The 24,876-nt window shown below is 39.0% G+C and overlaps 1 protein-coding gene across 2 annotated transcripts in view; it reads right to left on the reverse strand.

Moving 5' to 3' along the window:
• Positions 1–22,102, reverse strand: part of LOC110479824 (uncharacterized) — a 112,900-nt gene extending 90,798 nt beyond the window's left edge. Inside the window, exon 1 of one of the 2 annotated variants that reach the window (XR_014956931.1) lies at positions 18,939–22,102. The gene's annotated coding sequence lies outside the window, so the exon portion shown is untranslated. The remainder of the gene's footprint in view (positions 1–18,938) is intronic. The other variant, XR_014956930.1, reaches the window with a different exon arrangement.
• Positions 22,103–24,876: the final 2,774 nt, after the last annotated feature.

Raw genomic sequence — 24,876 nt, forward strand, 5'->3', positions numbered from 1 at the left:
ATGTTGCTGTTCACAGAGCAGAGGTGCCTGTTGTTTTTTGGACAAAAGACAGCTTTGCAAGAAATGCATATTTTCCTTTTCTCCCTCCACTGATTTTCTTCAAAGGTGAAAAGAACAATCACCTTTTGCTGGGAACTCAAATTATTTTTGGTTTAGGCTCCCCCCACTTTTCCTGCACAGTAATCATGGTATAGCACATACATTTTTTTAGAACTTCTGTTTCATATGGCATGGCCCTGCGTATGCCTCACACAGAGAAGTTCTGGGAGAAATGGGGGGTGATAACAGAGGCTGTAATGTATTCATGGGCCTTTCAGGATGCTTGCATTGTAAGCATCACACACTTTCAATGATGCAGAAGCACTGCCCAGACCTTCAAACAACAGACAGGTAGAATAACCAAACTATCAAACATGCACAGCCATAGGGGCAGAAAACATGCAGCAGGTTTGGGTCTTTTTTAAAAGTAAAAAATTCAATTTTAGAGGAATTCTCTTAGATGAACATTCTTGGGAGGTACAGAATCAGCCAGGAGCATTTTAGACCTCTCTCCTTTGGGTCGGAGGAAATGTTCCTGGCTAATTCTGGTTCCTTTTGGCAGGAGGTTTTTCAGCCAGGGAGCATTTACCACGTCTCAAGGGCAATGTAAGCTGCAAGCAGGAATGTGGCTTTGCCTTTGCCACAGCTGGGGCAGTGCTGCCTCTCTGATACTGCAGCTGGGAGGGGAGGAGCCCTGAGGCTGCCCTGCCTACTCCCTCCTCAGAAAAGAAGGAGTTGTATGTGTTGGTGGTGACCCATGACACCCGTGAGGGGAGTGGACAGTGAAGAAATTCTGCTCATCCCAGTTCCCAAATACAACCATCTTTTGGAGGTGCTGCAGAAGGCAACCTTCTCCAGAGATGGATGGTGTTTCCTGCCAAGCCTTGCTGAAAGGGAATTCCACGGTGGTGAACAGTGAATCAGTTGTCAGACATGGTGAAATCTCACAGCTCATGCTTCATTAACATTTGGCATTAATTGCTTTCTGTGGACTGCACAGAAATTAAGCTCTCTTATCGACATTGTGACCAAGAAATAATAACAGCAAAGTCTGAAACAGAACAAGATGCAGTAAAACTATCCACTAAAGACAGGAGATGATTATCATAAAAGATTGAACCATCGTTTAATTACTTTAGTAATAAAATGAATAAATTTAGAAATGAATGAATGCAGCAATTTCTTACCGAGAAGGGTCCCTCCTATAGAAATAAATATTGTATTCAAATGTGAAAATAAATTCCTTTATTGCTCATTCCAAAAGTATTTGGAAATACTTTTGAAAGGAATCTGAATATTAGAATGAGGAATCAAATAAAATCCCAAACCAAACTACGTAAAAAAAGATAGCCAGTTATAAGACTGAGTTCTCAGCTAATTAAGGAGGAGTCTGGCATCAGAAGATCACATTCTAGTGATATGACAGAAGAAAAGAAAAAAACTTTTGTTTTGGACATTGAGAAAGTCAGCTCTTTCTACTGCAGCAGATCAAACATCTCATCTTTAAAGAATGACAGAAAATGAATCTAAAACAACAGCCAAAACCCAACTTGATTCTATGAAAATAAGCAGCAGCAAAACTGCAATGGTATGTCCATTTTGAGATGGCAAGATCTACCCCTTCTTAGTTATCTAATTCACCAGAAATACTAATCAAAATTTTTCTTTATCAGCACTGCTTCTACTAATATACACACACAAAACATGGTATAGAGTTTCAGAAATTCTTGGATACTAAGCCCTCCACTCCCACAGACTTCACTCTCTAATTCTCCAGGGGGCTATATAGTGAAGGAGTGTTTATTTTTCTACAGTGGTGCAAAACGAAGTCACTGAAAACAAGAGCTGGGCCTCGATGCTCCTCTGAAATTTGCTGTCATACTTTGCAGCTGTGCAAAGCAGTAGGAGTGGGAAACTGCAGAGCAAGAGGTCATCAGTGCCAGCAGTGCTCCTCAGAGTGTCCAGAGGGGTTTGAATTCAGACCACTGTAGCATGAGCTATTGTTTCCACTGTTGTTCACCTCGTGGTCCATGAAGACTGTTTAATGTGCTGTGGGAGGAGGGGTGCACTGAAATAAGAAGGGGAAGCTAAGGGCATGAGAAAGATTAAGGCAAGTGCTTTGGTGAGGATTTTCAGTGTGGCTGTTTTCTCTGTAGTTGCAAACCAAAAATAAAATTGTCCCTAGATTTTACATATTGCACAATCCCTGAGACTTTCTATTTATTGTGCCTATGCTATTTTTAAGACTAGCTCATACCCCACCTCAACACTCCATTTGAGATGCACTACATGTGCACTCACAGGAGCTACAGTGGCACCAGTGCTGTACTGGATGATAAAGCCCCAATGTTGCTGTAACTTCACTGGAAGGTAAGGATGTTCACATTAAGTATCCATATTTTCTCCTGAGATGCCTGCAGTGGTGTGGATTCTAGCTGAATTAATAGTGTTGCAGTCCTCATGTGCACATCCAACTGCTGGAAAAGTTATAATCTGAATCACATATTTTTCAGTGATTGTATGATCTGTATAAAATGATTTATACTAAATTTCATTGCAGGCGAAAGTAAATAACACGAAATTTTACCAGTGTCAAGAAGGGATTTTACTTTATTTTAACTTAAAGGCTGTTCTTCCAAAAATCAGTCACAGTTAGATGAGACTCTGTTTTTTTTCCTGCTATGCAAGAATAATTGTCTGTCTGATTTCAAAAAGGTATAATGTAAGTTAATGTTTTTTAGTAATTTTCATCATTCATTTTCCTGGGCCACTTTTGCATTAAGGATTGATCTGTTTGGGACCTTTTTTTTTTGTTGTTTTCTCCTGACATCCATAGAATCCAGATGACAATGGCATCAACTCACTTCCTTTATATGACAGAGAATTTTTCCCAGTTTGTACTTTATGGTTATTCATCCCCAGTGATCGAGGTCAGAGGCCCTTTTGGAAGTCCAGTCTTGTGCAATTCTATAATACCTTGTAAAACATTTAAATATGTTTTTAGAATTATTTTCCCTTTCTAGGCTCAGTGCCACTTTCCAGTGGATTTAAAACTAACAATAAAACTTGTAAATCTAATTTAGCAGAATAGTCTACCCTAAAACAGTTGTTTAATTATTTCCTCCTAGGAAAATGAGCAGACATTTTGAACACTACTTATCAGCATAAGCATCAGTATTATATCAAAATCAGTACATCAAAGAAAAGGTGACACAAACAGTTGTGATGATTTTTGGATCAGCAGACTTCCAGCTGCATGCTGAATTGTACACCTCGCACTCATTAAGGGGAAGGGAACACTCAGATACAGATTCACACATGCAAAACTTCAGGTCTTCTATGCGGATGGCATTACTTCTGCCACAGGAGCCTGCCTAAGTCCCATCCTACATGTAAAGCCATCTGGCAGGATCAAGAGCTCTACGTCACCTCTGCACTGCAAACCAGAGGTAAGACTTCCCCCTTAAGTACACAAAGGTGGAACTATATAGCAAAGCATGCAACATATGTTCTGGTATACAGCCAAGCCTGAAAATCCATCTCTTAATTCATTTTATGATTGTTACTTAAATAAGTGGAGCCGAAAGAACACATTTAATATTTTCAGACTCTTGAATATAAAAGACATAATGGTCTAAAATAAAATCAGACACGATTTAGGTCAAGAATATTGGCACTTGATTGCCTTTATGTTGACATATCTAAAAATGAAATATAGATTCTAAGGCCTTACATGTAAAACAAATGGGTTGTTACTTAGTACTACATTTAAGGAAAAGGATGAGATGCTCTACTGTATCACTCACTTATTACTTGGGATACTCAATGCAGGGAGAATCAGAGCTGTGCTGCACACAGAAAACACAAAGAGAAACCTCTCCACAGTAACGGTTCAAACCAGATTATTGCTCCTAGCTGTACCTCATATTTTAATCTCTTTGTATTGTGTTATCTGTTTGCACTTGGACTTTAATTGCTCAAAACAATTTCCTCCCAGTTAACAGGTACTCAAATTCCAGGCCCCCGATTTTTACTAATTTTTTTCTGTTTGAAAAGCTCAGCTTTACCTTTTGGCATGAAATCTCTCGTTTTTGTCAGGCCTTTGCTAGTTTGCAAGGCCTCTGCAAAACACACCCTCGTTGGCGTGAGTGGGGAGGCACTTTAGGAAGGTGGCAGCACAGCTTTCAGTGCCCCTTGCTAATGCAAAATGGAGGCTCATACCCTCATTCTTCCTGCTGGAAAAAACTGCAAGAAGGGTAAGAGAAAGGCAATAGGCTGATGAATCTGGTTTTGTTTTGGTCTAGCCCAAAGCAGGACAATTTTCCTGAACCATGGGTGTGCTTAAAGATCGGCCTAATTTTTAAAATTTATTTTTAGGAGAGATGTTTGCCAAGATCTACAGTGTGACTCTGAAGTATTTTTGCTTTTCATTGAGCCAGTCTGAAACTACTGTGCAGTATTTGCAGGAGGTAGATTAGAGAAGGTCTCACTTTGAAGAAATACTATCATGGGCTTCCCTCTGTACTTGTATATAAAGGGGTGGCATGCAAAGCAGTGTGTGACTACTGTGCTGTGCCTTTGGGTTAGCTTACAGAGAGCATTCACTGCCGAAATCCTGATCACACCATCCATCAATGAGAAAGACTCCATTATCCAGCTCACAGGGATGCTGGGAGATTACGTAATGTTTGCACAGCTATTTAAAAATAAGAAGTACTGTGAATTAGGCAGTATAATTGCTGAGAGCAAAGACTTATCCTCTCTAAAGAAAATGAGAATGACAAATTCTAAAGAAAATTATTTTGGAGAGCATCTTTAACTACATTAATCTACACTATTTATCTATTTGCTAATTAAAATTATTTTAGTCTGTTAGAACAGATTGGAACAATTTACATGAAAAAAGACACCTGACTGTAGTTGTCACTGAAGTGTACTCAATCCGTTGAGAAAATCATTAAAAAGTTAGCACTGTACTTTCGAAAGTTCCCCTTATTCCACGCCACATCTTCATAAGCTACTTAATAATTTAATTCTTTCTGTGTCTGTGTTTCAAGTTGGTTAAATCTGGGTTGCTAAGTGGTGCTTTCCTTTCAAGGGATTCATTTACTGAGGAATCCTCTTCACTGATTTGTCTTTCATCTTGCATGGGTGCTGCTTTACTCATCACTAATTCACACCACACATCACAGACTACATCAACATCTGCATCTTCTGGATGGAAAGTTTTCATTTCTTTCCCTTTAAGAATATCTGTCATTCTGCAGTCCCAGTCATCAGCTCCTAACAACCTTCCCAGCTGTACAAAAATGCATTCTGAATAAACATTGGAAGGAAGGAAGCATAAATATTTGACAGCATTCACAGTCGAGGTTATTAAGCACTCTGCGTTTCAGAAGAATACTCAAGACTGTCTTCCAATGAAGTATTACAAGTGATACTCCAAGTATTTTTTAATCTAAGTAAGCTTTTACTTGAGAAGAGGCTAGTAGTGCCTGGATATGAGAAGATTGTGGGCACATAGAGCATTTACAATTTCATTTTAATTTTGTCTGGTTTTGTGATTATCATATTCTGATCTTTGTTACTTGGAATTTTGACCATGCCCAGAACAGACATGGTAGCAGAAGTTAAAATCAGAAATTAATTACTTCCTCCCTGTGGAGTTACTTAATGCATATCCCATAGGCCAAACTTTAAGTGATTTGGTCATCTGAAAGACAGTTTGGTTCTCTCATTCTCCATCTGGGAGGTGTTTAATGCTGTGGTGCTGTAATATAAAAACTACAGAGGAAAGCTTTAAGAGGGAGAGGGAGTTGCTTTTATTCTCTCTCAACACTTTCACTAGAACTCTGACAATTTTCCCAATAATGTCTATGTGACTGCCCATTGGAGTATCAGTGAGGTAGAACTGAAGCCTAATATGAACACATTATTGGAAAGCCAGTCTAAGGTGGGTTTTTTTCCAAAATAATATTTTTAGCTATGAGATGCAACAGCTTCTTAACAGAATTAATAGATTATTTCAATCTGAATTCTACATTTTCTAGCTTTTCTTAGCAGGCTGATTTCAGAATAACTTCAGTCACCTAATCTAAATTTGGTCCAAGTACATTTTATTAAAGGATTAGCACAAATACATGTAATTCTTCCTATATTTATATCAACACCATTCATCTGTTACAAACTTCCTTGTCCACACCTATATCATAGTTATCACTGCACTGTTCTAATCTGTTCTCCTAATCTGGGGCCTATTTTATTTCTGGAAATCTTATGTCTGGGCTGCTGGAAGCCAGGAAATCCTTGCTCCAGACCCCTTACACCTGTGCAGAGCTCTACTGCATCTGCACAATTAGTCCAGCTGGGGCTTCTGGCACAAGTGGCTGCACTGGCAGAGCCAGTTCTTCAGATTATAAAAGATGTAGATTAGCAAGATTTTTCCAGTGATGTCAGTAGAACACTTTTGGTGTTAAAGCTTGGCTGGATAACATTCCACATTAAAACATGTATTTTTGACCAGACATTGGCCTAAATTTAATCTTTTTTCCAAACAGTCCCAAACACTGCAAAATACTGAAAGAAGTTACTTACACACTGGATTTTTTACAGAAATCAAACATGACCAAATACATTTTCCCATCTGAATTCCTATTGCATGCTTCCTTTCTTTTTAGCTTACTGTGAGATTTGCCATAAAGTAGGGGACACAACTCCAGCAGATGGTATATACAGAGCATCCCCTATACATGAAATTTTCCATTTACAGGAAAATACTGGATACATAACCAGCAAATCCATCCTGCACTTTTTTTTTTTTTTCGAAATGAGGGCTTCATCTTAGCATATTCTTCAGAATATGTGTGTGAAGCACACAAACCTGTATTGTATACTGATACTGCACTGACAGTAAAATACAGCATGAGATAGTACAGTCAACCTGACTGTACAATTATAAAGCTTCATAGAGTAAGAATTATCTTGCACATGCAAAATTGTCACATGCTAGCCAAAAAGCAGACACATTCAGCACTGAGCACTCAGTATTTAAGTACTTAATTCCTGTCATTGAATAGAGCAGCTCTAACTACAGGGCACTGCAAGAGCAGACATCAGAATAACCAAGCATGTCAGTTCACACCATAATGATAAGTTCCTGACAGAAAAGGACAAAATTTAGATAACTCACACTCTGAATTTCCTGAGGTATAATAACTGTTCAGGCTGCAATCTAAAATGTATAGTAAAGTTTCAGCTTTAAAGTTTTTATAATGGAAATCCATATCATATCCTAAGCTCGGCTATTTGTGAGAGCAGTTTTAGAGAATATGACTTTGGACATTAGCATTTGTGTGCAAATGCTTGAGGTTATTTTACACATCACACTGTAGTACATAACTGACCTCTGAGAGACAGAAAGCAGCAGGAAAAATCATACTTGCTGCCTTAAAGAAAAACACTTAGAACAACATGAGCACAAGTCATAAATGACTTGTAGTACATCAGTATTAAACTGATGAATCTGGCTTATAGCAAGCCAAATTTGGACTGCACAATCCTACAAAATACTTCAGCCTGTAATAGCTTTATGAGCAGTACTAGACAGCACAAAATTTGCCCAGGAACATAAATACTAAGAAGAATATAGTCAAATATGGAAGCTGTTTCAAACTTTATAGAAACAATTTAATTGTGGATGAAATGTAGTTAGATAAATAGGGTTTATTTGTTAGCTAGACTCATATGCCCTGAATGTACATACATTTGAAAATCTTGTTTAACCTCATTTTTTAAAGTATCTTGTTCCATTTAAACATAATCTTTTAAATGTGTTACAGCAAAAAGAACTCATATGTCACATATATTCAGCATCTTCAATTTGATAAGCTAACTAGTACAGAGGCATAAATTGCATTTTTCTGCTTTGAGACTAAGCACATTATTTTTGTCTAATCCTCTATTCTACACCAGACCCTTCTTGAGAAATTTTAAAAATTCAGAGCAAAGAACAACATAATTTTATAATTTCAAAAGGGGACATGTAAGTGGGCTACACCATTACCTGCAACTACCTGAGAAAGGCACACAACTTGCAGACATACCCAGAGTGGATAATTAACGAGTCTTGATGTGTCTCCAGCTTTAGTGGCACGTGTTACAGGCCAGATAAAATGGCTAATAAATACTTATACAACTTGCATCCAAAAAATTAAAAGCATGCAAGAGACAAAACCCTGGTCCAGTTAAATGCAAGGGACGTTTTCTGGCTGCCTTCAGTAGGTTAAGCCTGCATGTACCCTGCAGTGCTGGGACATGTTAGAAGGCAATGCCTTCCTCACTGTGCCCTCATAAGCACATGGCTGGCAGCTACAGAAGTGTAGCACAAGCTGTAGTGCAGCCTCAGTGATGCTCTCAGAGCTGCATGCAGAGTCTAGCACCATAACCCCAAGTGTTACTGCAAGATCAAGGCTTCAACCACACAGGTTCAACTTCCAGTCTGTCAGAAAGGAGGCACTTGGAGTTCGGTACAAGCTGTGTTTACCTATTCTGGTTGTTAAGCCAGAGACACCAAGCTCCAATCACTAATTTCATATTTGTTCCTCCAGAGAAAAAAGTAGATCTCACTCTAGGCTGAAAAACCCCCTCACACCAAAGCACAATTCTTAAGCTGAACTGCAGAGTGAGGCCAGGAAATCTGAACAGGAACAGTTAGGTGGTCTCTAGACATTGGTTTCATTGGCAATTGTTCCACAGAGAATCTGTGGTGCTCGTAAACGTTACTGTGAATGCAGGGTTTGTTACAAGTGCATTTTATATAAGACGTGTCAAAATGCTATCATTATGCATGGATGGACAGAAAGTATAAATTAAATATTTCAAAAAAGGATCAGGGAGTTCAGTTCAGAAACTGAAGTCAGCTGGAAAATTAGTCCTGCTGTCCTTGGAATTTCAAAACTATTAGGTGAGACAAGCATTTTGAGGCAAATAGAGGCTACTAAGAAAAAAGTTTTTTTTATATTCGAAAACTTCATCTTGATGAGAAAAAAATTATGTCAGTTGTCTGTAAGAGAATCCTGATTCTTTCTCCAAATGAAATCCAATGCCTCAAGATTGGTTTGGTTGTGTTGGGCTCCTCAAATACAAAGAGGAAAACTCTTACTTCAGTCAGAATACATTTTTTTTTTTAAGACTGAACACTACAATGTCTTTTACTGTACATTCCTCCATCTTGAATTAATTTCTACACTTCCCATAGCCAATAAACAAACTCCTAACAAAAACTGCAGTATATGAAGCATAGAACTACACTATTGTATCTATGTTTTCATAACTAAGGAAACTAACAATACTATAAACTAAACCCAACCTAAAATAGCACATCCCAGATGGAACAGAAGGGATAAAAATATCTGTGAAGCTTTCCAAGGCTTACTATGCATGAAGCCATTTTTATGTGGTGGGTTTTTTATAGCATAGTGTATTTAAGTTCAAATTTTCTCTCAAAGAGCTTTTGGATGTCATAGCTAATACAGAAAGATGTAGAAGCTGTGGTTTTCAAAACTGTACTCCATCATTTAGGGGCAAGAAGGCAAGAAAGTAGTTCAACTCATACTTACATAATTTTATCTCTGTGATCTAAACACCCTGTGAAGTGTTTCAATCTTTTATAAAGCAGTCCAGGAAAATATAAGAAGTACCCTCCACAGGGTTCATGATCATCTTCACCATGCTTGCTATGGACAGTTAGGGTTTTATTTGTTTTATACAAAATCTCTCTTAGAAATTATCCAGTTTAAGTAGGATTTAAAAGCTATTCCAGGTCTGATCACTGAAATTAAAAATCAGGTGTCAGCTCCTGACCAGCATCTTTTTCTTTTGTTTTAAATTACTGCAGCATGGCATGTAAAGTTGTTCTAAGGACTGCCAAGTAAAAGTGAAGTAGTTGCCTGATGGTGGTGATATTTGCAAGACCTTTACAGAGTTCAGAATTAGCTTCTGTACAGGTGAAGGCTGTGAGATGTAAGAGGGATGACTAAGGTACGTGCTGGCCAGTTGGTGAGCGTACCAGCATTGGCTGATGTACTTTGAAAAATCCTCTAAATGCTCATGGAAGCCTCCCTCCAGAAGGCATGAGTAAAGAGACTCATCACTGATGAGAATCCTAAATAATTTCCATCTGATACTGAATAACTTGTCCTTTTGAGCCTTTCAATTTTAGCAACATCCAAATCTTCTTTTGGATTCAAAATGTATTGATATATTTTTAACCATGAAACCTGGATTTGGATGAAAGAGGAAGTGGGACTCTGTAAGTTCAGATGTTCAGTGGCTCATGCTGGAGAAAAACATTGTGACAAGACCCTGGACAGACTTCTGTTTTGTCACTTATTTTAACTCATTCAATATATGTGCCATGGCAAATTGATTTCTCAAACTTTTGCACCATTCTAAGTTGAAAGCTTTATAAAGCACTATTAGCACTATTTTTAATACAGCCTCGTAAATAAACTGATCTGACAAAAACTTACTTCTCTCATCCTCTGTTGAGCAATATTATTTACAGTACCATGGTTTCAACCTGTATTAGAGTTTTAAAGGCCATTCCCTCTTTTTTCCCATGCCTGAAGTCAGGTGAACAACACTAATAATTACTTGACTCACCCCTTTTAACATTTTAAACAATAGGACGTGAGATTTTTTTCACCCCAGGCTTCTGAAACTTTCTCAGTTTTCCTGGATTTGTTAAAAATAAATACTAGTCAAAATTACTCTATGAGACATATCTCCTAAAATACTTGGGGTGAAATTTCTGTTGAATGTTGACTTTGGGGATGTTTAAAAATTCTTCTGAATAACTTAAAAAATGGAAAATATTTCATCCCATTAATATATGATCTACTGCTTTCCTAGTTATAGAATTGAAATACTTATTGAAAACATCTACTCCTCCCATTACCTGTTCATCTAGTAATTGTATATAATTGATTTGATATATCAATTTTAATATATTACCATTCTCTAATGACTATATACTTTTTATAGCTTTTTTCCTCCCTTATAAACCTTCTATTAGTCCTACTTTTTTCAGTTTAATTTGCTGAATTATCCTTCTGGATTTAAATACTTCCCTCCTACCCTATAAATTTCTTTTTAAATCAGTATAAGGTTTTCTTTCCTAGATTTGAGGTTTTGGGTTTAGAGATAGAAAAGTAAAATCTTGTCAACTACTGCTCAAGTACAATCAATATTTGTATTTTCCCCTTATGACCGAACTCATAATCAATTACAGATTTATGAGTATTAGGTGAGATTTTATTATGCTCATATACATCTCAACTAATCATTTAATAATCAGGACAACCACCAATATTTAGTTCCAAAATTAGTTCCTACATAAGCATTAAGATGAGAATTACTATGGATTTCCCATGGAAGATGTAATGCTTATCAAGACAGGAAATGGATATTTATAACTTACAATTTTGAAAGAGATTCCAACATTCTCTGGCACAGAGGTTAGTGTCTGAAGGTCTGCGATCATCCAGTCAAACATGTTACACTATGCTCACAGGCAGGTTTTTCTAGGCATGCTCTTTGTTTATGTTGGTGTTTGCCACAGGTCCCCAAAGCTTCTGCATGCTGCCAGCAAGAGCACTTGGATAACTTATCTATCCTCAGGAATGTATTTTCCAGCTACGGAGGAATTTGGACCCCTCTGCCAAGTAGCAAGTTCTGATCATACAGATTTAAGTACTAGCACACAAATCTGAACATATGCTCACCAATGACAGATTCCAAATTGTGTTATTACTTAAACCCATAACAATGAATTGCTTCTCACATCACGATGCCTTAAACAGTTTTGCTCCTAATACTTTGAACATAAATATATAAAATAAAATCTCTCACACCCCCTAGGCAAACTCCCTCCAAAATCTCTTCTGTTGTATACAATTGACCTCCTTTTCTCAATCGCACTGAACAGGTAAATTACTGAAAATTTGTTAGAAAAGCTATTAGAATGAGAATTAAAATTATTTCATCAGCAGTTACAGCTGCCCAAAACATTGAAAAATTTGGTCATTAGCTTTGTTGCATTTCGGTTAACCCATCCATGTAAAAACCTTTTCCTGTCTTTGTAAAATTTGTTATTTTCTGTGAATTCAAAGTGATGGGTAAGCATAAATGACCATTAAAGTAATTTCCTGTTCAGCTTGGTTTCAGACTTCAGATTAAGTGGATCATTCTTTTCCATCCCAACCTGAATTTTTTTTTTTAATCAATTGCTACTCATTTTAGAAAAAGGAAATTTTTATAAGGGCTCTCCTTTACAAAGACTTATCAAAATTAAAGATCTCAACATTTTGAACATTTCTCATTTGTAACTAAAACCCGAATAAAGGGGGATGATTTCTAATGACAGTCTATGTTTTGTTACTCTTGCTGCTGAATTATATTAATTTTATTGCTATAATCTATGTACTTTCCAGTGACCCATATGACATCTAGGTCTGCTGCAAGATATACAGTAATTCCAGATCTTATCAAATATGTAAATCTTCATTTTAACTCTGGGAACTGAAGTTCACATTTGAATGTTTCACAGAAATATGCACTTCCAACCATGGCTGCAGGCTAGTGCTCCCTTGTGTAAGTCATCCATTTTTAGAACTAACTGTACAATTAGGCAGTTCAAGTCACGCAGAAGATCCATGGAATTTGTGCATATTGCTCATACGAGGTTTTTTTATGTTTTTTGTTGTTGTTAAGCATTTCATAAATAGATCTGAAATGCAGATAAATAGCTGTGTTGAAATGATCAAGGATTTCAAGGGAGGCCATGTCAAAGGACATTTTCCTTGGGTGACTGAAAGTCAGCATGGTACATAAAACTAAATCACAGAAGGCTTTTATAATCAGTAAATTGCAGTATTTCTTTTGTTACCACAGCATTTGGTTTAACATTTCTCACATCAGGCAATTAAAAAGAAAATAGCACTGTTGTCTGGTAACTTTGGAAGCACTTAAGTTCAAAATGGCGAATTAAAACAAAGACTAGAAATAAAATAATTATCTTTTGTTGCTTTTGACTTCTGGTCTCACAATCAGAAATCAGGGATGCAGTGCATCAAAGCTGCCTGGGGGTCACTAAGCAAAGTGATTTAAATTAACAATTGCATATGAGCAGCTTCTACACCCAAATGAAAAAGGATACCAGAACACTTGTTTATGAAATTGGAGGATTAAAACTGTTTAATAAATATTACAGTCTCAACAAGTCCTCCTGAATGATATTTGAAGGAACAAAGCTGTGCTGTAGCCCTGTGTAGAACCCTGACAATATTCAAACCAAATCAAATTTTCAAATGCAATGTGGAATATCAGTAAGAGGAATAATCCTGTTTTAATCCTGTGCTAACTTTTGTTGATTATTGATACCAAGTATATTCTAAATACAAATAGAGAAATGAGTGTAGGAAAATAACTCTTTTTTTTATACAGTCTCTAACCTGAGTAGTTTTTGAACTTCTGGCATGTCCTGCTTCCCTAAAAGATCCTTTGAAAGTTCTTGGCTTTGCCAACTTTGTTTACAGAGCCCCTCATCCAGTAAGATATTAATTCCATTTAAATGATACCTGAGAATTTCTGAAATATGTTTGAATTCCTGTAAATTATGGCAGTGTAGTTTCAGATAACTTGGAAAATTGTTTAGGATAATTGCCCTCAAGAAGCCAGACATTTAACTGAGTCTCCAGAACAGCCTTTCTTTGTTGATTTTATATAGCAACCTAATGCTAGACTCAAATTTGATTATTCAGCTAGTTTAATTTTAAAAAACTATGGATCACTGTGAGAGTACCTGGTGCTTACTTGTTTTGAAAGTAAGGGCAGTAATTAGAATGCAAAAATTTAGCTGTCTGTTTTTTAACATAATGCACTTAAGCCTAAAATTTTTGTCACATCTCTCCCAGGAGTGAGCTTTCTTGCATTTGTACTAATGTCTTCTCTTTCCTTGTGGCCTAAAATACAAGAACAGTCACTACTCTTAGTAGCTAGTACTTTTACTTATTTATTGGAAATAGAAAAATAAAAAGAAACCCAAACAAGAAAAAGTATTAAAAATGTTGTTTCCATCCTTCCTCTCGCCTTGCTCCTATGAGCAAACCATTCTAAATCAAAGCTTGGGTCAAGAGCCCTATTTCATCCAAGCCAGGTTACCATTTTTACAAGCCAACTCAACAAGGTGACATAGTTCTGGTCCAGGCCACCAGAACTTCCCAGAACACATTGCAATTTATTAAACAGATGGAGAGAGCCTGATGGGGGAGCCAACCACGTCCCTGAGTCCTGTCTGCTGAGCAGTTTACTGACTGAGGTTGTCATATCAAAAATCTCTCCCCTCCCGGAGCACTTGCCTGGTTCAGAGAACACAAGAGGATGGACAGGTTTGGCAGCAAATGGGCACAGCTCAAGCAATGCATTGTGACTTATTCCATTTTTCTTCACAGCCCCTGTAGCTCTTCTGCAGCAGCAGCAGCTCTTTAGAGACTCTTGAAGGATTTCAGTTTTCACTATCATATTTTCCCTGTCCTGCAATCCACAGTACTTTATTTGCCTCCTATTCACACTGAGCACTCAAATTCTCTTACTCTCAATTTTTAACCCTTTTCCAGCAGGAGACTCCTGTGGATGTCTTTTCCCTGCCTAGGTGCCTCCTTCTTTTTTATTGGTTAACAAAGTCTGAACCTCAAGGTGAGTTTTTTTCCCTTCCATTTGCTTTTAGCCTGTGTAATCCCAACACAAGTCTAATAGGGAAATGTAAAACCAGATCTGAGCTGTTTTTAATACAGTGTTGAGAGGTGGAGTTGGCTGGAGTTCAGTTTTGTGCTGAACAGCTCACTGTAGCTCAATAAAGACTTGTGTCTGTGTTTCTGTTTATATGGCTGGAGCAGAGCACAGAGTATGCTTTTTCATTTATAATCATACGGACACAAGACAAACACCTCTTAGCTTGTAGAAAGACAGGTCATAAAATGAACTCCCAGGAGACTGGAAACCTACATTATCATTCCTTTTTCTACTGGAAGCAACCCAACGCAATGGAAGCGTTGTTAATGGAAGTTTAGTTTAGTCTTAGCAGAGTCTAAGTGACCTGGGGCATACTCAGCATCATGTTTACTCAATGCAACTATTTTACACAGGAATCAGCCAAGTAACACGAAAAAGAAAAAAGATAAGCCATAAATCAGGAGCCTTACCTTACTCCACAGCAGTGTTTTCTACATATATGCATGGGGAGGAAGGATGATTGGGACTTACAAACCAGATTTTCATGCTTAATGCATAAGGCCCTGCATATTGCTGTATTCAACAAACACAAAAGAACTTCCAAAGCGCATTCCATGTCTGGTTTCAACACATAACACAGAGTTAGAGTCATAGGTAGTTATATTGTGGCCTTGTCTGTTGTGGCCCACTGCAATCTTGTGCTACCCTGTCCCATAAAAACACCCGCCTTACTCCCACTCTGCTTTGTGCCAGTCAGAGTCACTTGGAGTCACCCCAGCTGCCACAGCCAGACTGACCCTTGGCAGATGGTACACCTGGAACTGGAGCGGCCATAACACACATTTCAGTGTGTGGATGCATACACATATGTATTCCACAGATTACTTATTAACATGTATTTAAAGCATTGTAAGATATGGGTTAAACCCCTTTTTCTTATTAATAGGCATTTCTTTCAAATCCTGCTTAAATTTTGGGCAGAAATGCTGAGAAATGGCGCAACACAGCAAAATTATTTTGCTGATTATACTTTAGGACAGCCTCCCACAGTCATGCTGGGCTGGCAGAGCAAACTGTGCCACACCTACAGAGGATTACCCAGGTCATACCAGGGTACGAACCCACTCAACACTTCTCAATTTGTCTTTGGAGCAGGTTGTGCAGTGCAGCCCTCTCTGCTCTCATCCATGTTAAACACAGACTCTGCTAAGAATTCCTAACACATGCATATCTGTCCTGAAACTACCCACAATAGGGATTAAAGAGATGTACAATTTAACCTCAATTCATAATCCTGCTTAAATCAGGAGCAAAATAAATCACTAAGAGCAATGACAGCACTGCTCTCAGCGCTCTGTATGTGACCCAGGCAGATCCCTTTGGAAGTACAGGAAAGGCCTCTGCATCCACTAAAGGAGCATGCTGAGTACCCACAGAGTCCTGTGTGCTTTCCATGGATCCAGGATGCAAACCATGGTATGGACAGCTATCACAGATGCACTGAGCTGACTTTCTCGAAGAAATAACTTACTACACCAAGTTGACTGTATTCCAGATATATTCCATATGCTTGATAGCGCAAGTATCTTTGGAGATACCCTCAACAGCATCTGTAACTGTAGCTTCCTTACAGAGCCCACCCCTCTTTCTGCTTTTTCATTAGCAGTGTTAGCAGTTTATTAACCCTGATTCTGGGTGCCAGCTGTGTCAGGATGCTCTACAGTCAGGATGCTCCATTTACTGGGAGAATTTTAAAATAGAGTGTGGCAGTCATTTTACAGCTGAGATCACTAAAAAGCTGAACTACAGGAATTCCATCCTACTGGGAACATCTTAACACTTGCAGTTTACTGGGCACTTGTGGTCAGTTCATATCCTTATTCAGGTCACAGCTGACAAAGGATAGGATTTTTTTTTTTCAGACAGTGAATACTTTCTCCTGTTTTAGTGAGGAGATGGGATTTCTGTAGTATCCATCCAGGCCAATACTAAGCCACAAAGTTATTCTAGTAACAGTGTTTGTATCTAAACAAAAAGAGGACCAAGGCAGACACTGTGCACCATTTCCCACCATGATGAAATGAGTTCACACTCAGACTCAGTTTTTATAGCTGCCCCCTCTTTGCTTTTATATTAAAGAGCATCGTCTCCTTGGGAGAGATAACTGGAATACTATTCCCTGAGAGAAATGTATGGCTCTGGAAAAAAAAAAAGATTTTAAGGAAAAGCCTAATCCCATTACAAGGTCTGATGCAGCTGCAGGAGAGATAAACTGGACAGCCATTTAAAAAATTTAGGTTGGTTATAATGGCCCAAGCTAATCTGTTTCTTACTCACTGTATTTTCTAATTCCTTTCCTAACACATTGCCTACAGAATTTCATGGCAAATTATTTTTCTTAAGCAACATTATATGTTAGCAATAACCAGGATGCTCAGATCTGCACTTTCAGAACACTTGAAGGCATGTTCAGAAGATGAGGTTTTGCACCAAATTTGTCAGATGGGGGGATGGGTACAAAGTTTATATTGATCAGATTTATTAATAAAAATAATTTCTCAGAAATCTGATACATAAGCTGATTTCTAGAGTTTTTAGTAATTATTATGAAAAAAGCAAACCCAAAGTCACAAAGTCTCTTTCATTCCCTCTCATGCACACTCAGCTGGTGTAGGAAGAAGGCTGATCAGCCGTGCTCTATTTTCACACTGAGGATGTAAATGGACAGGAGTGTTTGCGTGGCTCGGTGCTGGCTGTATCACACAGCTGCCGCTGCTTTGGCGTGCACGGGGCCAGAGCAAGGTCCCTGCTGTGCCAGGGGGTGAGGAAGGCTCTTCCAGCTCAGCCCAGGAGCTCTCGGGCAGCTGAGCGGGTGGCCCTGGCACGGCTTTGTGCCACTCCGAGCGCCTCTGCTGGGGCTGCAGCACAGCTCGGGCTCTGCCCTGCCCCTGCTGCACACGGATCAGGGAAAAGGCCATGCAATTAAGTTACTTTTCCAATGTATTCTGTAAAAGCAGGGAGTCTTATTTTACTTCTTTAATTCCACGTTACGCAATTTTTGATTTATAAAACATTTGTAGGAAAAGTTTGCCAGAAAATGCAACTCCTTCTCCTGCCCAAAAATGGGAGCATTTACATTTTTTTTTCTCAGGAAATTTTTGGTTAATTTTGATATAGCCTTTTTACATTTAATTTCCAAGCAGAAACAGAAGTCACAACAACAAAAAAAAAAAAAAAAAAATATTCTCATCTAAAAAAAATAAATTAATTACTACTTTTACCAGAAAAAACTTCTGGTTTTGATTTAGACTCCAACTTTTGTTGGCACCAATTTTTCAGGCAAGACATTCCAGACAGCTTGAAATTTGAAGATAATTTGAGAATTATAAACATGACCACCTACCAGATCTGTAAAAGTTACTTATTTAAAACTTTAAAAATGTGAATATCCATCCATGCAAGTAAATGCCCATGGGGCAGACTTCTTTTTATCTGACATAATGTTGACAACAGCTTCTTAAACAAGAAATCTCGGGCTCCCAGTAATCCCACAGGGAATGCACAGAGAGCACTTTGTGCAGAGAAGCTGGAGTCAGCCTTGCCATGCAAAGGTTTCGGAAGCTCCATTGAGCAGCATGGACATACCACGAACAGTCTGGAATAAGAGACCCACTGGCTCTTGGGCTTTCCTCATTTCCATGCTCAGCTTTTCCTTTTAGGCAGTCTACATGTCAAGGGTTAGCAGATCCATCTTTTGTAAATATCACTCCTACCATGCAACTTTCAGTGTTATTTTAAATCAAAATACATATTTTCATCCAGATGCAGAACACAATTTAATGAAAACCTAGAATCCTCCATTTTAGCAGACACATTTTAGTCTCCAAAAACCATAGAAAATAATTGCCAATGTCCACCTCAGTGCAGATACATTTCACTGTAATCCACCCCAATGCATTTAATTTCTTTCCTTTCTTTGTTCTGCCCTAGTGCCATTTAACTGTCTCCCTCTTTACACATAGCCACACTGCTTTTATATATCCTTCATCTTATAAAGTGTGCTTCACCAACAGGCTAAGTAAACATTTACAGTGATATATAACACTTACTGACAACGTCAAGCCAAATAGACTGTGATCCAAGAACAGGCTTGATTTCCCTCAGTCTCCTCTCCTCAGGCAAAAGCTTCAGTGAATAGATGAACCCTATTCTGCACCTTGAAGGTCAAAAGAATAGCTCCGACAAACCAACAGGGAAACAAATTCTGGGGCTGACAGATTTCCTCCATGAACCGTCTGCCTCCAGCATCCCAATAACTGAACTTAAAGATTGCTAAGAAAATAATCCATTTATTAGGTGCTATCACAGCACAGAACAAGAAAAAATCACTGACGCCCAGATAGTCGGCATGCAAACCGCAGCCCCATGGCTTCTAACTAGCATTTCAAATTAGGCTACTCGGAGGCTTGGCATTTGAGAGCAGCTTCTTGTTGGTGTAACTGGGTTTTCATGCAGTTCTACAGGCTTGGCTGCTCTATTACAATTTTTTTAACCCCTTCAACAATTCTGAGATAATTAAATATCAACTTGAATTAGCAAGTTGCAAAATAAACAATCCCCTGTTTTACTTTGCCTTAACAATCACTTTTAACTCTCCTTTGGTTCTTCCTTCTCTCAAAAAAGGAAGAATCTCATTCTCTCTCAACAGTTCTCACCTGACTCCTCCTGAGTGACTTTACACAACTAAGGCTATGGACTCCAGGAGCTGTACTGGGCGCTCCAGAGAAGCTGCCACTCCTGCCGTGCCCAGCGCCGATGCGCAGCAGCCCCACACGGGCAGAGGCACAGATCCCATGGCACAGCCTGTGCTGCTCCCTGGCACCGGGGCACAGGGACACCCCCTGCCACGTGTCACACGCGGAGCCCCGGTGCCACTGCTGTGGCTGCCCAGACACTGCAAGTTCAGGCTGCCTTCTGCCAGCAGAGGTACTGAAGTGAGAGTGTGAGGAAGAAAAGCTGATGTAATGCCTTCCAGGAAGGTGATGAAAGAAAGAGGAAATAAATGTTTGGCTTTTTGTCCTCGTCTCGTCTCAGAGTCACTCATTTATATTATTAATATAGTTATTTAAAACTGTTTAAGAGACAGTGCATCTGCACTCACTTCACGGGTTTCAGAAGTAAGGGATTTGGGTTTTTTTTTTTTTGGAAAAACTAACTAAGAAACATTTAAAAATCATTCAGAAAGATAATCTCCTATTTCCTGTCCCCATGTCTCTCTTCATTTGCATGCCACAATCTTATGTCATAGTGGCTTGGTTTTTTTGAGTTTGTGTTTGGGGTGTTTTTTTGGGGTTTTTTTTGTTTGTTTTGTTTTGTTTTTTTGGTTAATGAGGTAAAATAATATAGTCCTGTACAGAGAATTCATTATTTCAAGTGTTGTTGTATTTTCACTTACTGCTTAAAACAGTGAGAACTGAGAATCTGAGTCTTTTCTGCAGTATAAATAAACTTGTATGAATCTTATGCAACTCTAGTCTTTTATTTACTTTAGTTTATTTCTAAGTCTGCCATTTTCATGTTTTTCCCTAAGGTAGTAGTAGATGAACCATAATTTTATTACAAAAGATGTTACCTATACATCTATAAATTATTTCCACATTGCTAGCAAGACAGCATGGAATGAGAGTAAGAGATGTCTGCTGTAAATTTAATATAGCTGATTATTTTCAAGCAGATGGACAGAACAACAAATGCTCCAGCAAACATCCATCTAACCTGTCTGTTCCAAGTATTGCATTTCTGCACCTCAATTTTATTTAAATGTTAGGAAATTCTGCTGTTCTCAGTATGTGCCAGAATGCAAAGCACTGATCATTCCAGAACAACCATTAATCCAATCTGTGGTCAAGGAAAGAACATTGACTTTCAGCTAATAATCATTCTGGCATTACAGATAACATGTTTATAAAATGAGAGGGAACCATGTCCTTGTATCTTGGTCAATGAATCCTGCAGTTTTATATTTATTATGGTCTTAAAAATCTATATTCAGACTCTTTTGTGAATCACCCTCCTAATTTATTTTCTTTTTAAAACAAAACAAACAAACAAAAACCAAAAACCAACTTTATCTCCTCCAGTGACTTCTGCATTTATTTTCCAGAAAGTGTATGAGAAAAAAATACCTCTTCAAAGCACTTGGGACATCACTTAAGTGATGTTATCCAAACAATTGACCCACTTCCTAATGGCATTGCTTTTAATGATATCAACTTTTTTTTCTTTTTCTTTAAAAGAAGACAGCAAAACAAAAATAACAACAAAAAAAAAACACTAAAAAAATACCCTTCCCAAAAACCCCAACCCAGCTTTAGTTAGGAACACACTCAAAGAGTTTTCCAGGTAGTGTCTGAAACTTTCTGGGTTACTTTGAAAGTCCAACTGCGTTTCAAGTTTTGGATTTTTGATTTTCATAACAGGCATTTTTTGCACAGTCCCCGCATATTGCAAGGTTAAGAGCCATTGAATTTGCACCATGTAAACAACTCTGGGTTGATTGCATGGAGGCTTGAATGGCATTTCCTTCAGCTTCACCTCTGTAAGGTGGATTTACGCCCTTCCAAACCCTGATGGAAAGAGCAATACAAACTTGCCAAAACAGACTGGTACAGCACGTGCAAGAAAACTACAGTAACACTTTGGTCAAGCCTGCATTCTCAAATTCTTAGGGAATCTATACAGCATTGGCTTTTTCACAGTATTTACTGCATTCTTTACATTAATAATAAAAAAAACTATTTTCAGGTCTCTCCATAGCAAAGGTAAATGAAAACAAGATCTAAGTTCAGCCTAACTTAGTTTTTTTTTTTAGAAGTTAATTTCAAAATCGTGTGCCTAGTACATAGCTAGCGTTTTGTCCTCATTTTTATTTAGAAGAAGTATACAATGCAATCTGCTGGTATTGTAAAGCTGACAGTCAAAAACTGCCTCCAGTGGTCTGAAAATTTCTGTGATATCTTTCCCCAAGTTAAAAAAAAAAAAAAGGGGGGGGGGGGGGAGGGAGAGAATTTTGCTCTCTTATTGCTCTGTTTTCTTGTCGAGGACAAGAAAGGCCTTCTAGAGTTAATGAACGTGGCGCTGCGCCCGCAGCAGCACCCAACCCGCGCAGCTGCGCCGCTGCCGAGTGCCACAGCCCGCGCTGCGCACGGCGACCCGCTGGGGATGGCCTGGGCAGCCGCTCCGCACCGGGATTGCTCAGCGCAGCAACGCGCCGACCCCTCGCTCCTTCCGGCTGCTGCAGCCCCCCACGGCACCTCTCCCCTGCCCTGGCCTGGCCAGCGGGGGCTCCTGCAGCCTTCCTGTACGGATCTCCCGCTACTGCGTCCTGCCCACCGCACCCGTACAGAGCCGCAGGAGAATGCTGCCCCTGCCCGCGGGCTGGGCTCACACCGCTGGAGGAAACCCGGCAGCAGCACGGCCGGCCTCACAGCGCTTCATGGAACTGCCGGGATATTGGCGCTTGGAACCTGACTGCGAGGGGAACAGAACCCTCAGGGCTTCCCTTCTTCTCCAGGGCTGTTTTCAGACAGCTTCACACATAACCCGAGGAGGGGGAGGGCAGCCCGGCCAGCCCATCAGGAAAGATTAGTGTCACCGCCCCGCACTGCAGCATCTCGGAGCCGCCTGTGCCTCTGCCCATCCTCCTCTCGGCCCACCTGCCCTCCCCTCCCTGTCCTTTCCCAGGACAGGTTCCTCCCTCCTCTCGGCCCACCTGCCCTCCCCTCCCTGTCCTTTCCCAGGACAGGTTCCTCCCTCCTCTCGGCCCACCTGCCCTCCCCTCCCTGTCCTTTCCCAGGACAGGTTCCTCCCTGCTGTCCCGCTGAGCCCTGTTTGCAGCCCTAATGGTGCAAACAGCACTTGACAAATTCAAGGATGGGCCTGGAGTGTACTTTGGGTTTTGGTGAGAGTTTTCTGGTACTGCTGCTCGAGCAGTACTGTGACAGCCATGTGACCCTCTACTTATGCAAATCTGTGGTGGAAGAGAGATATAGTATCTTCTGGTTTGGCTAAAAATATCCTATAAAAATGTACAAAGTTATTCATGGTGTCCTGTGTCAGGACTTGGAAGAAAACAAAATCACAGACACTGAGATAAAAAAAAAAGTCAGAAGTTTGTAGCAGTATTCATAAGTTTTTGGTCTCCAAAATTGTGTTTTCCTCACTTTATGGAAATACTTTCTAGTTAATTTATTTAATTATCTTAGCACTGTCCACATACCACCTAGATTTCATTTCTTACCCAATCAAATTACTGATAAGATACAATACAGAGACTGAATGTTTTTCAGTCAGCTTTTTGAGTATTTTTAAGTATTTCAAAATGAAGTACATAAAGAAAATACCTTAGTTATACTCATCATAACCCCATCACAGGTTAGAAGGCTTTGCAGGTCAGATTCCAAATGCAAGATAAAGACACATTCAGCTTATTTTTCTACATTTTTTCCCTTTTCCTTTTGTTTTTGGCCACACAAAAATAGGAGATCTCCATAGTGTATCAGGTAAAAATTAAGTTCTGGTACATATTCAAAACACTCATCACTCAAAATTTCACTTTAGGAGAAATTCTACTATGTAAGCATGTCTGAAAAAATGAAAAAAAAAGGTAACGGTATTTTAAAAAACAAAACAACAAGTCAAAATCTGCACTATGTGGTATAAACACAAGCCATTTCTGCTGAGGATTTGAAAAAGGTACAATTGTGATTTATTTTATGAAATTGGCAGTGCAATAATGTCATTGACACAGAACATGGAAACCTCTCATGTTAGTTCCTATATTAAAATTGTCCTCAGTTTATTACAAAGAAAATAAAGATAGATGAAGGTCATGGTTTCCTAATGATATATATTATTTTAAATTGTTCAGTAAAGTAAGAATCTGCAAGAATTTCTACCCATCTCCTTGAGTAATTTGTCCTTTTACATTCTTCTCCTGCTGTATAAAAAATGCATAAAGTTTCTCTCTACTAAGAGCAGCAGTACTTTTAGTGGTCCTTAGGGATCCCTGAGGGCAGTGGAAGGTGTAGAGTCCTTTTCCCCTTCCCACAGACTCTGGGGTACACCCTGTAGGGGTTCACATGCAGGTGAAAGCTGTATTGGCAATATTAACTTGATTTTGCACCTCAGGCTCAGCCCCTGGTGTCTGGGGCCAAGAGGAGGAATGGAACCTCTCCTGTTCCTGAGCCCCACGCTCGAGTTCTGTCCTGGAGTGGGGGAACCTGCAGCCCCCCAGCCAGCCCTGCTGTGCACACCCAGCAGCAGGGAAACAGCTGCCCTCCACTTCAGATCCTTCTCCTGCTAAAGCTCATGCAAGACCCAAAGAAATTCTACTCCAGATTTTAGGAATATGGCAAATATGAGTCCAAACAAAGGTATGGCTCAGAAAAAAAAAAACAACTAGTTACTTAAAATGGCTTCTGAATTAAAGACGAAAGAGACTGTGTCAAAGTAATATTTACAGCTCCAGTGTGTTTAAAATTGCAATAAATCAGAGACAGATATTTTGACAGAAGAAACTAGAACTACTGTAACATGGGAAATTTTACCCATGTTATTTCCCCATCCATGAGACTGTTAACTTGTATTCACTCATTTTGTTGAATATTACTCATTCTACACAAGCTCACAATTTAAATTTATGTCATACCACCAAACAAACCAACAAAACAAACCAACAAAACCCACAATCAAAAACCAAAACCCAAACCACCAAATTAGGCAATCCCCATCTGAGAGGAGCTTCACCTTTTTTGACCTAGTTAAGTAGAAATAGTGAGAATGAACTGAACTTGGAAAGCAAGAGAATTGACTTTATTTCTAATCTGTAGCTTTGCCAGGGCTGAGAAAGGCAGAGGCAAAATACTCAGAGTTACAGATGATAAATGGCTGTGAAAAGGAATCTTTGGCATCTGAAAAGATGGAAATAGCTAAGGAAAAAAGGAAGCTGAGGTTGGGAAGAACTTTGAATGAGATAGTGCCTTTCCT

This window comes from Lonchura striata, chromosome 8 (genome assembly GCF_050655825.1).
Source record: "Lonchura striata isolate lonStrDom1 chromosome 8, ASM5065582v1, whole genome shotgun sequence".
In the NCBI taxonomy this organism is placed as follows: domain Eukaryota; kingdom Metazoa; phylum Chordata; class Aves; order Passeriformes; family Estrildidae; genus Lonchura; species Lonchura striata.